Source organism: Chiloscyllium plagiosum, chromosome 7 (genome assembly GCF_004010195.1).
Source record: "Chiloscyllium plagiosum isolate BGI_BamShark_2017 chromosome 7, ASM401019v2, whole genome shotgun sequence".
In the NCBI taxonomy this organism is placed as follows: Eukaryota; Metazoa; Chordata; class Chondrichthyes; order Orectolobiformes; family Hemiscylliidae; genus Chiloscyllium; species Chiloscyllium plagiosum.
The window spans coordinates 76,819,418-76,832,907 of record NC_057716.1 but is presented as its reverse complement, the minus strand read 5'-3'; the positions used below and the strand labels follow the sequence as shown (position 1 = coordinate 76,832,907).

At 38.1% G+C, this 13,490-nt stretch overlaps 1 protein-coding gene and 1 long non-coding RNA gene across 2 annotated transcripts in view; both read left to right on the top strand.

The window, feature by feature from the left end:
• LOC122551724 overlaps positions 1-1,968 on the top strand; it is a 6,941-nt gene extending 4,973 nt beyond the window's left edge. The window contains exons 2-3 of the long non-coding RNA XR_006312176.1: positions 1,237-1,317; positions 1,932-1,968. This is a non-coding gene — a long non-coding RNA (uncharacterized LOC122551724). The remainder of the gene's footprint in view (positions 1-1,236; positions 1,318-1,931) is intronic.
• The window catches only part of LOC122551721 (neurexophilin-2-like), a 147,610-nt gene that overhangs the window by 72,102 nt on the left and 62,018 nt on the right, over positions 1-13,490 (top strand). The gene's annotated exons all lie outside the window — the stretch shown is intronic.

The following is a 13,490-nucleotide window of genomic DNA, read 5'->3' as shown; positions in this document are numbered from 1 at the left end:
TCCTGTTCCCTGGATGCTGCCTGACCTGCTGCGCTTTTCCAGCAACACATTTTCAGCTACAAATGGATATAGATAGGCTAAATGAATGGGCAAATAGAGTATAATATGGAAAAATGTGAAGTTGTCTATTTTGGCCGTAAGAATAAAAAGAAGCATGTTTCTAAATGGTAAGACATTGTAGAGCTCTGAGATATGAAGAGGTCTGATTGTCCTAATGTGTGAAGTGCAAAAGTTCAGTATGCAAGTAGGGCAATGAATTAGGGAAGCTAATAGGATGTGAAATTAGAAACAACTTGCAATTATCTAGGAAATCATCATATCCCCAGAACCAAAAACATGAAGGCACTAACGTTTTATTGTTATATACAATAGCTAATTTACCACAGAATGGTACTGAAACTATGATATGAGGTAGAGAGGCTATTAATCTGGTTCTTGTAGCATTGTTTGAGGAGACAATGTGAACTAGAAAATCAGAAGAAGCCCTTGCACTTCTGACTGTGCCCACAGTATTTGGTATGCACCTTAGCTAGAGAGGTAAATTGGACATTGCTTTAATATTTCTCCTCTCAGTCAGCACTTGGCCGATGTAACCTTAACAGTACTGCAATGAAATCTCAAGCAAGCTTACATGTCCAAGTGCTAGTGGAAGGTTTGAATTTTGAATCTTCTGATACAGAGGAGAAAGTATTACCAACCAAACCAAGTTGAAATTGGAGGCATTCAACAAAAGCATATTCACTGTGTGACTATGACCTTCCTTTGGTGAAAATTAAACTATAATATTTAAGATGAAACATTCAGATCAAAGTCATGACCATGTGATATTCTCTCATACCTGAAATTAACATTTCAAAATGTGATTTCAAAAGCTAACGCCACCTGTGATCATTGAAGCAGGTTTTCCTAATGCTTGTTTTATGTTAAATCAAAACATTTAATTTATAAATAAAATAAGTGAAAATTTGTAACATTTAATTTCAACCACATGTTACAAATTGTATTAATTAGCACTTATGTTCTCTCAGGTTGACAATATAAATTTGATCAAAACATAGTCTGTGTTCAGAAATTAATTTGGTAAAGAGTTGGCAATATTTTTCTGCAGCTTCATGTTTAGCAGATTTTTGTTTACTGGATGCAACTGACTTTCTAATGAGATGATGGTATTAAAACATTAAGGCACATGGTTTGGTTAATAGCATTTATCTTTGTGATTTTTTTTTGCCTTTTCAGTGAACATTGGGCTCGAGATAACGGCACGCGCTGACTGCATCAATGAAAACTATTCGTACATTGTCCAGCTGCTCAAATTAGGTGTGTGTAGAGTACAGCACCCTCCACCAGCTTTGATTCAGAACTAGCACAGAGCTTCAGTGATTGTTCTTTTTGATCCTGATATTTTACATTATGATTGAGACAACAATCGGTTCTTCATTTCATCCTGTTCAATACGTCCACACGTTAATTTTTAGCTTTATTCAACTCTTACAATTCTCAAGTCAACCTTTTACTGGTTTATCGGATGCTATGATAACTCATGGGGTTTATAATTCACATATCGGTAAAGTTAAAAATTACAATGGCAACAAGAACAGCCCACCTTGCTGTGAGAGGGGGAATCTTCAGTTTCTGTTTAACTTGTGAATACTTCCCGGTCAGTAAAGTGACAATTGAAATTGGGGTACTCTAGAAATTCCATTTAGTAAAGAAACCAGATTTGGTAAAGTGCCACATAACACAGTTTCTTGTAAATTAAAAAGAATGTCATATTTCAACCATATTTATATTATCCTTTATATATGGTAAAAACAAGAATGAGCTTTGATCTGTTGTGTTTTGGAAAATCAAATGACCAGACGTACTTTTGGTAAGCACCATTTGTGAATGTAAATCATTTCTCAAAGATCTTCGTATATTTTCATTAATAGACATGAATGGTGGATGTGAGAAAGTGAGGACTGCAGATACTGGAGATCAGAGTCACAAAGTGTGGCATTGGAAAAGCACAACAGATTAGGCAGCATCTGAGGAGCAGAAGAGTCGATGTTTTGGGCATAAGCCCTTCATCAGGAATGGTGGATTACATTGCATTTTTTCTTACTTGGAATAAAAGCGCACAGATGTTACTTTGAAGGAAACAATGAAACAACAGATCATGAGATGCAGTTATATGTACTATAGGGAGTCGCCATTTGAATTGACTTTACAATATTTCTACACTACTTCCCAGTCTTAACAGACTGCATCATTGATCATGGTAACACTCATCAGTAAATTAAGTCTAAGTGAAAGTCTATTAGCGTGAATGTGAACTGCACAATTCAGGATAATCTTGGCTGCCTCCCTATGTTGATGGACAGGCATGCTTTAGCCAGCAGCAATGATTTGCTAGAAGTATCTGCATGGTCAGCTGAAGCACTTTCCTGAAAGCTTGGCTTTCATCAGATTTAGACGTTTTTAAAAAATATATATTTGTTGAAAAATTTTTACTCTTTTACAAAAGGAAAAAAATTATAAAAATACAAAAATATAGGAAAACAGAAATGATCTCACAGTATTATACTACAGTAATGTTAACCATAAACTACCTACTACTCTACGCAATACAATTGTCCCATATTTACTTAACTCAAATTAAAATAAGCTTGAATTAAATAAAATAGAATTAAATTAAATTACATGATATAACTCCACTCACTGCACCTCCACCAAAGCTCCTGTCCACGGGAGCAACAGTTATTATATCTGTATTTACTAGGCCTCCTCCCTCCAGGGTCCCCGAACCATCAGATACGGCCCTCACAGCTTTATAAAGGCCCTAACTGGTATCGCCGATAGATCCATGTCTATGTAATTTAAAAAGGGCCATGATGAAATTTCAACCTTTTTAAGCATTCAGTAGTGTATTGAAATAATTCTGAAGTAATTCTTGGACATCAGGGTGATTGAATTTAATATTTTGTTTGCTGGCTGGCAAGTTTTATTTGAATCTTGTAAAATGAGAACAACTAAGTAATTCTAAAGAATCATATGGCAAGCTGTATGGTATAGACACCTAGCATTGAACCTGATTGTGTCAGGATATCCATATGCTAGACATAAATTGCTGGAAAAGGTCAGCAGGTCTGGAGGCATCCATGGAGAGAAATCAGAGTTAATGTTTCAGATTGAGTGACCCTTCAGAGTTTTTATTTTGCTCTTTGAACAGAATTTTAAAAAGTCACCAGGATGGTACGGGTTATCATCACTGAAGTCCAGTGTGTAGAATTGCTATTCCAGATATTGATTATTCTTTTTGTCCAAATGTCACCTTTTTTTCACTTTCTCCCAATTTAGGAACTTGTGCATTTCCTTCCCAGAAGAATTCCACAGAATTTGCCTTCACTGTTTGACGTATGACTTCATCCCATTGGAACAATTCAAAGTGAGAAGAAACTTGTTTTTTTTCTCATGAGGTTGTAAAGTTGCTTGCACCAGCCTCACACAATGAGCTTTTGCTTCATTAGATGCCATCACAATTTTAAATGTAGAAGTAATTGCTTTCTTTTAGTTTTTTTTATATTAGAACCTGAGTCACACTGCTTCGTCTAATCAGCCTAGGCTCTCCTGTGGTTAGACTATCAGTCGCTATCCTCCTTCAAATGGTTCTGCAGCTTTTTTTGTAGGTGTAGTGATCGGAACTAGCTGCAGAAGCCCAGGTGGTGCCTCTTGGAATATTATCTTGGACTTCTATTCTAGGCGTTGTACTATTCTGGTTGCCATGACTTACTCACTGCTGGATTTCAATAGCCATAATTGCTCAGTTTGAATTGCTGCTATTCATGACTGTTCTCCGTATTGTCAGACCCATTTTTAATCCAATTTATTTGTTGACTCCTTGATTCCTTCAGCCTTAAAATAGTTGAACAAGTTGTTTTTCTCAATCCCTTTGTCTAACTCCTCCTTTATTATAAAAATCAGTCACAACCTTAAAACATTGAATAAATTCAATAAGAATAACCTCCATTCAATAAACTCATGCTTTCTCCTATATATAATGTGTTATTCTGAATTTCCATTACTTTGGATTTCTATTCCTTTATCAATTTTCTGTAATTTAGTTTCAGCTCTTTAAGTGGTTAAATCCTGTCAAAGAAGCCTAAAGCTTCACTTCAAACAACTTATACCAATTTAAATTGGGAAATGACCTTGTGCAGCTCTACAGATATTTTTACTTATCAGTTTTTTGGTATTATTGAAGCTGAACCTCTACAATAAACTATAATTCCCATTTTTTTTTGCTTGCTAATATATTTCTTTTACCACCTGAATGTTGCCTTTCCATTTTGTTGCATTTACTTTACTCTAAAAGAAAACATACATCGTAAGAACCAGGCACATGCACAGCATGGTCAGTGGGTTGTGAATTAAAACATCTTCTTTAGACTGTTTGTTTTTCATTTGTATGATTCCAGTTTAAGTAGCCAAACATTCAAGCTGTTATTTAAACAGGTTAAAGTTTAGATTATTACAATGTTGCTGAAGGTTCCTTAAGAATGAAGAGGTAAGCGTATTAACTAAAAAATAAAGATAAAAGATTAAAACAAGTACAGGTAAGAGAAAGCATATTTGAGTGCCATTAAGGCTCTGTAGTGTAACATGAGCCATGTTGCTTGAATTATTTCTTGCTGAAGTACAGAGGTTAATCAGTTGGAGGTAGAATGTGAATGTACTGTACCAAAATTTGTGAATGGCACAAAAATAAGCGGAAAAATCTGTTGCAAGAGGGCTACAAATAGTTTGCGGAGAGATCTGGATAGGCTCAGTGAGTGGGCAAAACATTTGCAGAAGGAGTATAATGTGGGCAAATGTAAAGTTGTTCATTTTGGAAGGTTGAACAAAAGAACAGACTATTATTTAAATAGAGAAAAACCGCAGAAAGCAGCAACATAAAGAGACTGGGGGATACTCGTACATAAAACACAAACATTGAGCACAGAGGTAAAGCAGGCAATCTGGAAGGCAAATGGAATGTTGGCCCTTATTTCAGTTTAGAATATAAGTGTAGGGAAGTCTTACTGAAACTGGACAAGGTACTGGTGAGACCATAACTGGAGTACTTTGAGCAGTTTTGGTCCCTTTATTTAAGAAAATATATTATTTCATTGGAGGCATTTCAGAGAAGGTTCACTGGGATGATCTCCAGTATAGATGCATTATTGTATAAGTAAAGATTAAACAGATTGGGTCTCTACTCGCTGGAGTTTAAACGAATGACAGGTGACCTTTTTGAAACTTATGGGATCCTTTAGGGGCTTGTCAGAGTAAATGCTGAGAGGATATTTCTTCTCATGGGAGAGTCTAAAATAAGAGAGCATAGTCTCCGAATTAAGGGGCACCAAATTAAGACTGCGATGAGAAGAAACGTCTTCTCTCAGAGAGTTGTGAGTCTTTGTATCCTTGCCACAGAGAGCTGAGGAGGCAGAGTCACAGAAACAAACTGAAACAGACCCTTCGGTCCAACTCATCCATGCTGACCAGATATTCTAAATTAATCTTGTGTACGTGTAAAACCCGAATTAGTAGGGTATAAAGAGTTATAGAGAGAGGCAGGAAAGTGATGTGAGGAGTATCCAATCAGCCATGATTCTATTGAATGGTGGAGCAGGCTTGAAGGGCTGAATAGCCGACTTCAGTTCCTTTCTCCTATGGTCTTAACCATCAAAGTTAGATCTACTCGTTGTGATAGCTTCTCTAGTTAAATAGCTGTGGCATTTCTTCTTGGACAGGTGGATTCAGCAGGAAACAGATTTTAGGAGTAAGAGCAGATTTCTGGCTTCGCATTCTGTAAGTGTAGCAGTTTGAGTTGCCCAGTTACTCCACAGGAAATGACTAGGTATTTTGAGGTGTTTAGCCGCCTGTCCCTCCTGCTCTATTTCTTCCAGGCGGTGAAGGTAGAATTTCTATTTCTATTTCTCTAGGCAGCCTACTTGTCCTTTTGTATTATTCTTAGCTGGCAAGCTAAAATGGCCACTGTTATCGTGTGATCTCTTCATAAAAGCTAAATCATGTTCAATTTATGGCATTTGCACTTCGGGAAATAGACTTTCTCCCACTGTGGTTCTGAACTTTTGTTTGATTCAGCACCTAATTTACATTCTTACAGTGAATCAACAATTAAACTTCATTATCTCCTGGACAACACCAGTGAAATGTAATTAAATTGATAATTCAATTTAGTATAGCTCCTGAGTTTCAGACTGGAGGCCTAGTTTGAAATATACAGTTCTATCTAGGTCATTTAACTTGCAGTCAATTCAAAACCATGTTTTCCAAGGCTTCTCAAAAAAATAAAATTTTGCTGGCCTTTTAAAAGAGCTCTTTCTGAAAGGCAAAACGTAACTTGGTATTGGAGACTGTTAGGTCAGGCTAGATTTCATCAAGTAGACTTGTATCAGGACTCAGGAATTTTCCAAGCTCCTGTCTCTGACACTGAGGAGCTCACCCAGATACCTTTGTGACAGGGAGACAGGCAATAGGCCGGACACAAGCCTGCTGTCTGTATAAAGGCAATGATAAATCTGGTGATGCCTAAAATGTACCTTAAACTCTCAACATGAGCAACAGTGCTCTGAAATATTCCTGTGAAACAAAACTACTCATCTTCATAAAAGTGTCACTCATGCACAGCCATTCGCAATAACGATGACAAGAACCTAAACTCCACTTAATTTATCTTAGTTTTATATAAATAAATGCAGACATTTAAATAAAATAGTCTACAGAAAGATTAGATGATTACAACATCAAAAAAGTGTCAAAAGAGTCACTACTCTACTAAATTGTGACTAAGATTAGTCAATCACAGTTCTTGGATCTCAGCCAAGCGTTCATAACAAGTCAATCCAGAGTTTTCAGCAAAAGTTCATTTCTGGCCATCTTTTCAACTTAAGTGTGTTGATACTTGCCCTAAGTGTTAATTTTAGAGCATAGGTTATGCTGGGAGTGTCAGGTCTGTTGTCTTTCTGTATTTCCATTCATTTATTCATTCATAGGATGATAGGTATTGCTGTAAAATGAACAATTATTGCCCAACCTTAATTGTTCTTGAGAAGGTGGTGGTGATTTACCTTCTTGGATTGCTGCAGTTCATGTCGTGTAGGTATAGCCACAGTGCTGTTAGGAGGGGAGATCCAAGATTTTGACCAGTCAGCAGTGAAGCAGTAGGGATGTGTATCCAAGATAGTGTAATGAGTATCATGGAAGGCAACTTGCAGATAACAATGTTCTTGTCTATCTGTTTCTTTTGTCCTTCTAGGTGAGAGAATTTGCAGGTTTGGAATGTGCTAGCTAAGGAGCCTTGGTTAATTTCAGCAGTGTATCTTATAGATAGTACAAGGTGATACCACTGTGTTCATGGTGGATAGGGTGCCAACGAAATATGTTGTTTTGTCCTGGGTGACATTGTGTGTTAAACCATTGATATAGGATCAGAAATAGGATATTTAGCCTATCAAATCTGCTTCACCATTAAATCATGGCTAATGAGTTTCTCAAGCCCATTCTCCTGCCTTGTCCCCATAACCCTTGATTCCTTTACTAATAAAGAATCTATTGATCACTGTCTTAAAGACTTGGCCTCTTTCTGTGGCAATGCATTCCACAGATTCACTACTGAAGAAATTCCTCCCCATCTCAGTTCTAGAGGGTCATCCCTTTACTCCTACTAGTGGAAATATCTTCTTCGCTTCTACTCTATCAAGGCCTCAGTATTCTATAAGTTTCAATAATACTCCCCCTCAACCTTCTTAATTCCATAAAGTACAGACTAGCCTCAACTGCTGTTCGAGTGACAAACTCTTTGTTCTTGAGATTGTTTTTGTGTAGCTATGGACTCCTTCTAGGTATCCAGCACATCCTTCCTTAGATATGGGGCCCAAAACTGCTCACAATATTCTAAATATGGTCTGACCATAGCCTTATACAGCCTCAACAATATATCCCTGTCCTTGTATTCCAGCCCTCTCAAAATGAATGCTAACATTGCACTTACTTTCCTAACTGTCAATAGAAACTGCATGTTAACCTGAAGAGAATCCTAAACTATGACTCCTGAGTCCCTTGTGTTTCAGGTTTCCAAAGCCTTGGCCCATTCAGAAAATAGTCTATGCCTCTATTATTTCTAACAAAGTGCATACCCTCACACTTTTCCACATTGTATTCCAACTGTTATTTATTTTCCCTCTCTCCTAGTCTGTCCAAATCCTTCCACAGTCTCCCTACTTGCTCAACAATACCTGTCCCTCCACCTATCTTGGTGTTATCTGCAAATTTAGAAATAATGCCCTCAGTTCCTTCATTCAGATCAGTAATATATAACGTGAATAGTTGTGGTCTCAACACTGACCCCTATGGAATTCCACTAGTCACCAGCTGCCATCCTGAAAAACCCTCTGTATCCCACTCTCTACCTTGTGCCAGTCAGCTAATCTTCTATCCATGCCAATATCTTGCCCCTAACACCATGAACTCTTAACATGTTTACTAGCCTCCTATGTGACACTCTGTTAAAGGCTTTCTGGAAATCCAAATAGGTCATGTTCATTGATTCTCCTTTGTCTAATTTGTTTGTTACCTCCTCAAAGTATTCTAACAGATTTGTCAGGCATGACTCCCCCTTGACTCCACCATATTTTACCATGCACTTTCAAGTTCTCCGCAGTCTCATCTCACCCTTAATAATGGACTCTAAAATCTTACTAACAACCGAGGTCAGGCTAACTGCCCTATAATTTCTGTCTTCTGCCTCCCTACCTCCTTAAAAAGGAGTGTTACATTAGCTATTTTACAGTCCTCTGAGACTTTCTCTGATGCCAGTGGTGTTTAAAACCTCACCAGCATTTCTTCCACAGTCTCCTCATCTATCCCCTTCAGAACTCTGTGGTGTAGACTATCAGGTCTGGGTGATTTATCCACCTCACACCTTTCAGCTTCCACAGCACGTTCTCCTGAGTGATGGCCACTACGATTCCTTTGCCCCTGACTGTCATGAAGCTTTGGCATGCTACCGGTACCTTCCACCATGAAGACTAATGCAATGTACCTTTTCAATTCCTCTGCCATTACTTCCCATTACTACTTCTCTGGTGCCATTTTCCAGTGCTCCAATGTCCATTCTTTCCCCCTCTCTCTTTTTCTATATCTAAAAACAATTCTTCCAATTTTCTTTTATATTAGGAAGTAGCTTGCCCTCATATTTCATCTTCTACCCACTTATTGTTACTTTAGTTGTCCTCTGCTGATTTTTAAATCTTCCCAATCCTGTGACTTCACACTAATCTTCACCATACTATATGCTTTTACTTTTATGCTGTCCCTGACTTCCCTTGTCAGCATGGTTGCCTCATCTTCTCCTTAGTATGTTGCTTCTTCCTTGGGATGAATTTCTGCTGTGCCTCCTGAATTACCTCAGAAACCTCTACCATTGCTACTTCACTGTCTTCTCCGCTAGACTGTCATTCCAATCAGCTCTGGTCAGATCCTCCATCATTTATTTGTTTTACCTTTTACTTCATTGTCATAACATTCTATCTGATTCCAGCAGCTCCCTCTCAAACTGCAGGGTGAATTCTATCCTATTGTGGTCACTGCCCCCTCAGAGATCCTTCTCCTTAAGCTCCACAATCAAGTTTACTTCATTAAACATCACCAAATCTAGAATTGCTTGTTCCTTAAGGCTCTACCTCTAGCTACTCCAAAAATAAACTCTTGGCCATTCCACAAGATTCTTAAGGACCCACTACCAACCTGATTTTCCAAGCCCACCTGCAATTTGAAGTCCCCCATGATTATTCTAATAGTGCCTTTCTTTCATGCCTTTTCTTTCTTTATCTTCTTCCCCACATCCTGACTACTGCTAGGAGGCCTATACATCAGGGTGATTTTACCTTTGTGGTTCCTCAACTCTACTCATACAGATTCAACACTTTCTGACTTTATATCACTGCTTGCTATTGATTTAATTTCATTTCTAATAAACAAGGCAATCCCACCATCTCTGCCCATCTGCATGTACTTTTGATAGGACAAGTATCCTTGGATATTTAGTATCCAGCCCTGAACCCCTTACAGCCGTACTCTCTGATGCCCGCAGCACTGTACCGCTCAATTTCAATCTGCACTGCAAGCTCATTTACCTTGTTTTGTATACTGTAAGCATTTAAGTACAACACCCTCAGTCCTGCATTGACTGACACCCTTCTCATAGGTGTCCCCCTTATCGGCTGTGCCTGAAGTTAGATTCCTGAGCCTTTCCAAACTCTCTGCTCCATTACTTGTTCTGGACACATTAACAACCTCTCTTGAGCCCTCACCACCTTTTATGTATTTTAAAGTCTTCCGTTAGGATACTGGTCCAAGACCAATTAATGTGGAGCTTGTCCCAATGGTACAATTCCCTTTTGACCCAATTCTTATGCCACAAAAGGAAACACTCTTTCCTGCATCATTTCCTTAGCTACGTGTTTACTTCCCTAAACTTCTTATCTCTTTGCTAATCTGCATGTGGCTCAGGTAATCAAGAAGTTACAACATCTAGGTCCTGTTTGTTAATTTTATTCCTAATTCCTGATATTCCACCAACAGGATCTCTTACCTACTCTTGTCTGTGTTGTTGGTTCCAACATGGACAACAACAAATGGATCCTCCCTTCTATCTCCAGTAACCTTTTCAAGCCAACTTGAGATGTCCTTCAATTTAGCATCAGATAGGCAACATTCCACACAGGACTCTTGATCATGCTCATGAAGGATGCCATTTCTCCTAATTATAGAATCCCTTACCACTGACAGCAAGTACCGCATACCTGTTAGACAAGGTCAAGAGCTGAGGCTCCTCCAGTGATATGTACAGGATCCATTTACCTGCCTCACTTGTCATCATACACTCCTGTGTCTGACCATTGGCCAAATTTGACTACCTGGAGCACAGCATTAAGTTAACGCACGCCTTCCATGATGTGCTGCTATGCCTGAACCTTGGGTTCCTGCTCATCAACTCTGAGTCAGAGTTCAAGTTACAGACACTTGCTGCAGATATGGTCACTGGGACTCACAATGGGATCCACCAACTCCCATGTAATGCAAGAACAGCATATTGCTCATACTGCCATTTCTACTAATACTTAATTATGTTTTATTTGTTGTTAAAAAAGTATTATACTCGGATAATCCCTAAATTATTATACCCTTTTCTGAATTTAGGACTATATTTAAGGTGAGTCGCTAATGTAGGCTCCTTACCAGCCAAGCTGACCACAGCTTTTATGTGTTATTGGAGTTGTACTTATCCAGGCGAATTAAGATTATTTGAAAATACTTTTGGCGTGTCATTTGTGGATAGTGAACAGGCTTTGTGAGTCAAAGAGGTGAGTTATTTGCTATTGAATTTCCTTCAACCACCAGGGTTGGATTTGAACCTGTCATTCTAGAGTAATAGTGAAGACATCTGGATCAAAAGTCTAGTAACATTACCACTGTACAAGAATCCTCAGTGTGTACCACAATTGATTGTATTTTTAACACTTACTCTCACCGTCTTTACCACTCATGCCTACTTCCTTCTGTTTAGGTCAAGCCATATTTCTACTGAAGAGGATAGCCAGCCAAACTGCTAAAAATCTGCTAATTATACTCTTGGGTTGGCCAATAAAATCTGTTCTGTCATTTTCACTTCAACTTTGCCAGGCACTTTACCCAGAAAGCCTTGTTGAGAGTAGGAGGGTGAAACCTGGACCCTTTCCACTATGTGGTGCAAGAGATTAAAATGCCCTATGCTATGTTATTGGTCTATATCTCTGTAATAATCAATCTAGTAATACATGGTTCACTTAATACAATGGCTATTACTGCAATCAAAACATAATTTATGTTCCTGTTAGCTAATTTAGTTAGCTTTTTGAGATCTCTAGAGCTTACCCAGTTAAAGTGGAACGTCAACTAATATACTATTATGGTATGAGGACACTGGACATGTTCAAAACATCCAAGGATCTTTATGGAACACTTTGGCTGTCAGCCCACTATTGGATTAAGCCAGGAAAAATGCTATTATCTTATGTCAGAATTCTGTGCGCTGTCAGGGTATTGAAGGGTAAAAGCTGGAATTAAGTGGGAAATATTTATTTAAAATAACACAACATAACTATACTGACAGTAATGAATTCAACAGTGTGTCCTTATCCAAGGTTTCACAATCATTTTTGTTTATTGTTAAATTTAACCATTGGTACGCATGATTAATGGGTTCTTACTGTTTTATTGCTTTCCAAATATTTTCACACTGCCTTTGAATTTGGAGATGACATTTTTGCAGACTAAATAGTTGAGCTTATCTATGCTGATTTTGTCTCCATGTTCTTCATTCACATGTATGCAGTCCTGATGGTGGCATGCATCCAACAATGTAAGATGGTGATAACAACTGAGTGGAGCACAACAATAAACATTTAGAGGAATCCACTGCATTGTTTGGCAGATATTAGTTTCAAGCTTGTCGATGGCATCTTAGTAAGCTGCTGTTGGCAACGATGTTCTCAGGAGGATAATCCTCTGCAGGAATCCTTTAAAGCCTGAAGTTTAATACAGAATAAAGTTTCAATGTGATAAATTTGTTTGCAGTTAAAGCTTGTCACAGATTATTTGAGCCAAGAAAAGAAAAATGGCATTGTTTACCAAACAGTATGAGATTAGACCGAAAGAGGAAACACATTTTGTCCAGAATCCATTTGTATCTTTCTGGTACCTCATTTATGCACATTAATTCTTGAAAAAACTATTAACTGAAAAAATAAATAGGTTTTATTAAATTAAATCTCATGCTAAACAGTAGAAATTCATTGAATTGAATTGAATTTATTGTCACATGTACCGAGGCACAGTGAAAAGCTTTGTCTTGAGAGAAATACGGGCATATCACAGAGTTAAATAGCATTGATAATAGGTAAATAGTGGCAAAACAAAAACACAGGTACAGGCAAATACGAAGAGCTTGTAAGTCCATTCAGTATTTTAACAACAGTAAGATAGAAACTGTTTTTAGTCTTTAGCAAATAGAATAAAGGAGAACCCTAAAGCTTTTTATAGGTATGTGAGGAATAAAAGGATGATTAGAGTAGGAATAGGGCCAATCAAAGACCGAAGTGGGAAGTTGAGTGTGGACCCTGTGGAGATCGGAGAGGTGCTTAATGAACATTTCTCATCGGTTTTCACTCAGGAAAAGGAGAATATTGTAGAGGAGAAGAATGAGGTACGAGATATTAGACTAGAAAGGATCGAGGTTAGTTACGAACAGGTGTTATCAATTCTAGAAGGAGTGAAAGTAGACAAGTCCCCTGGGCCAGATGGGATTTATCCGAGGATTCTCTGGGAAGCTAGGGAGGAGATGGCAGAGCGTTTGGCTTTGAGATTTGAGTCGTCTTTGTCTACAGGTTTGGTACCAGAGGACTGGA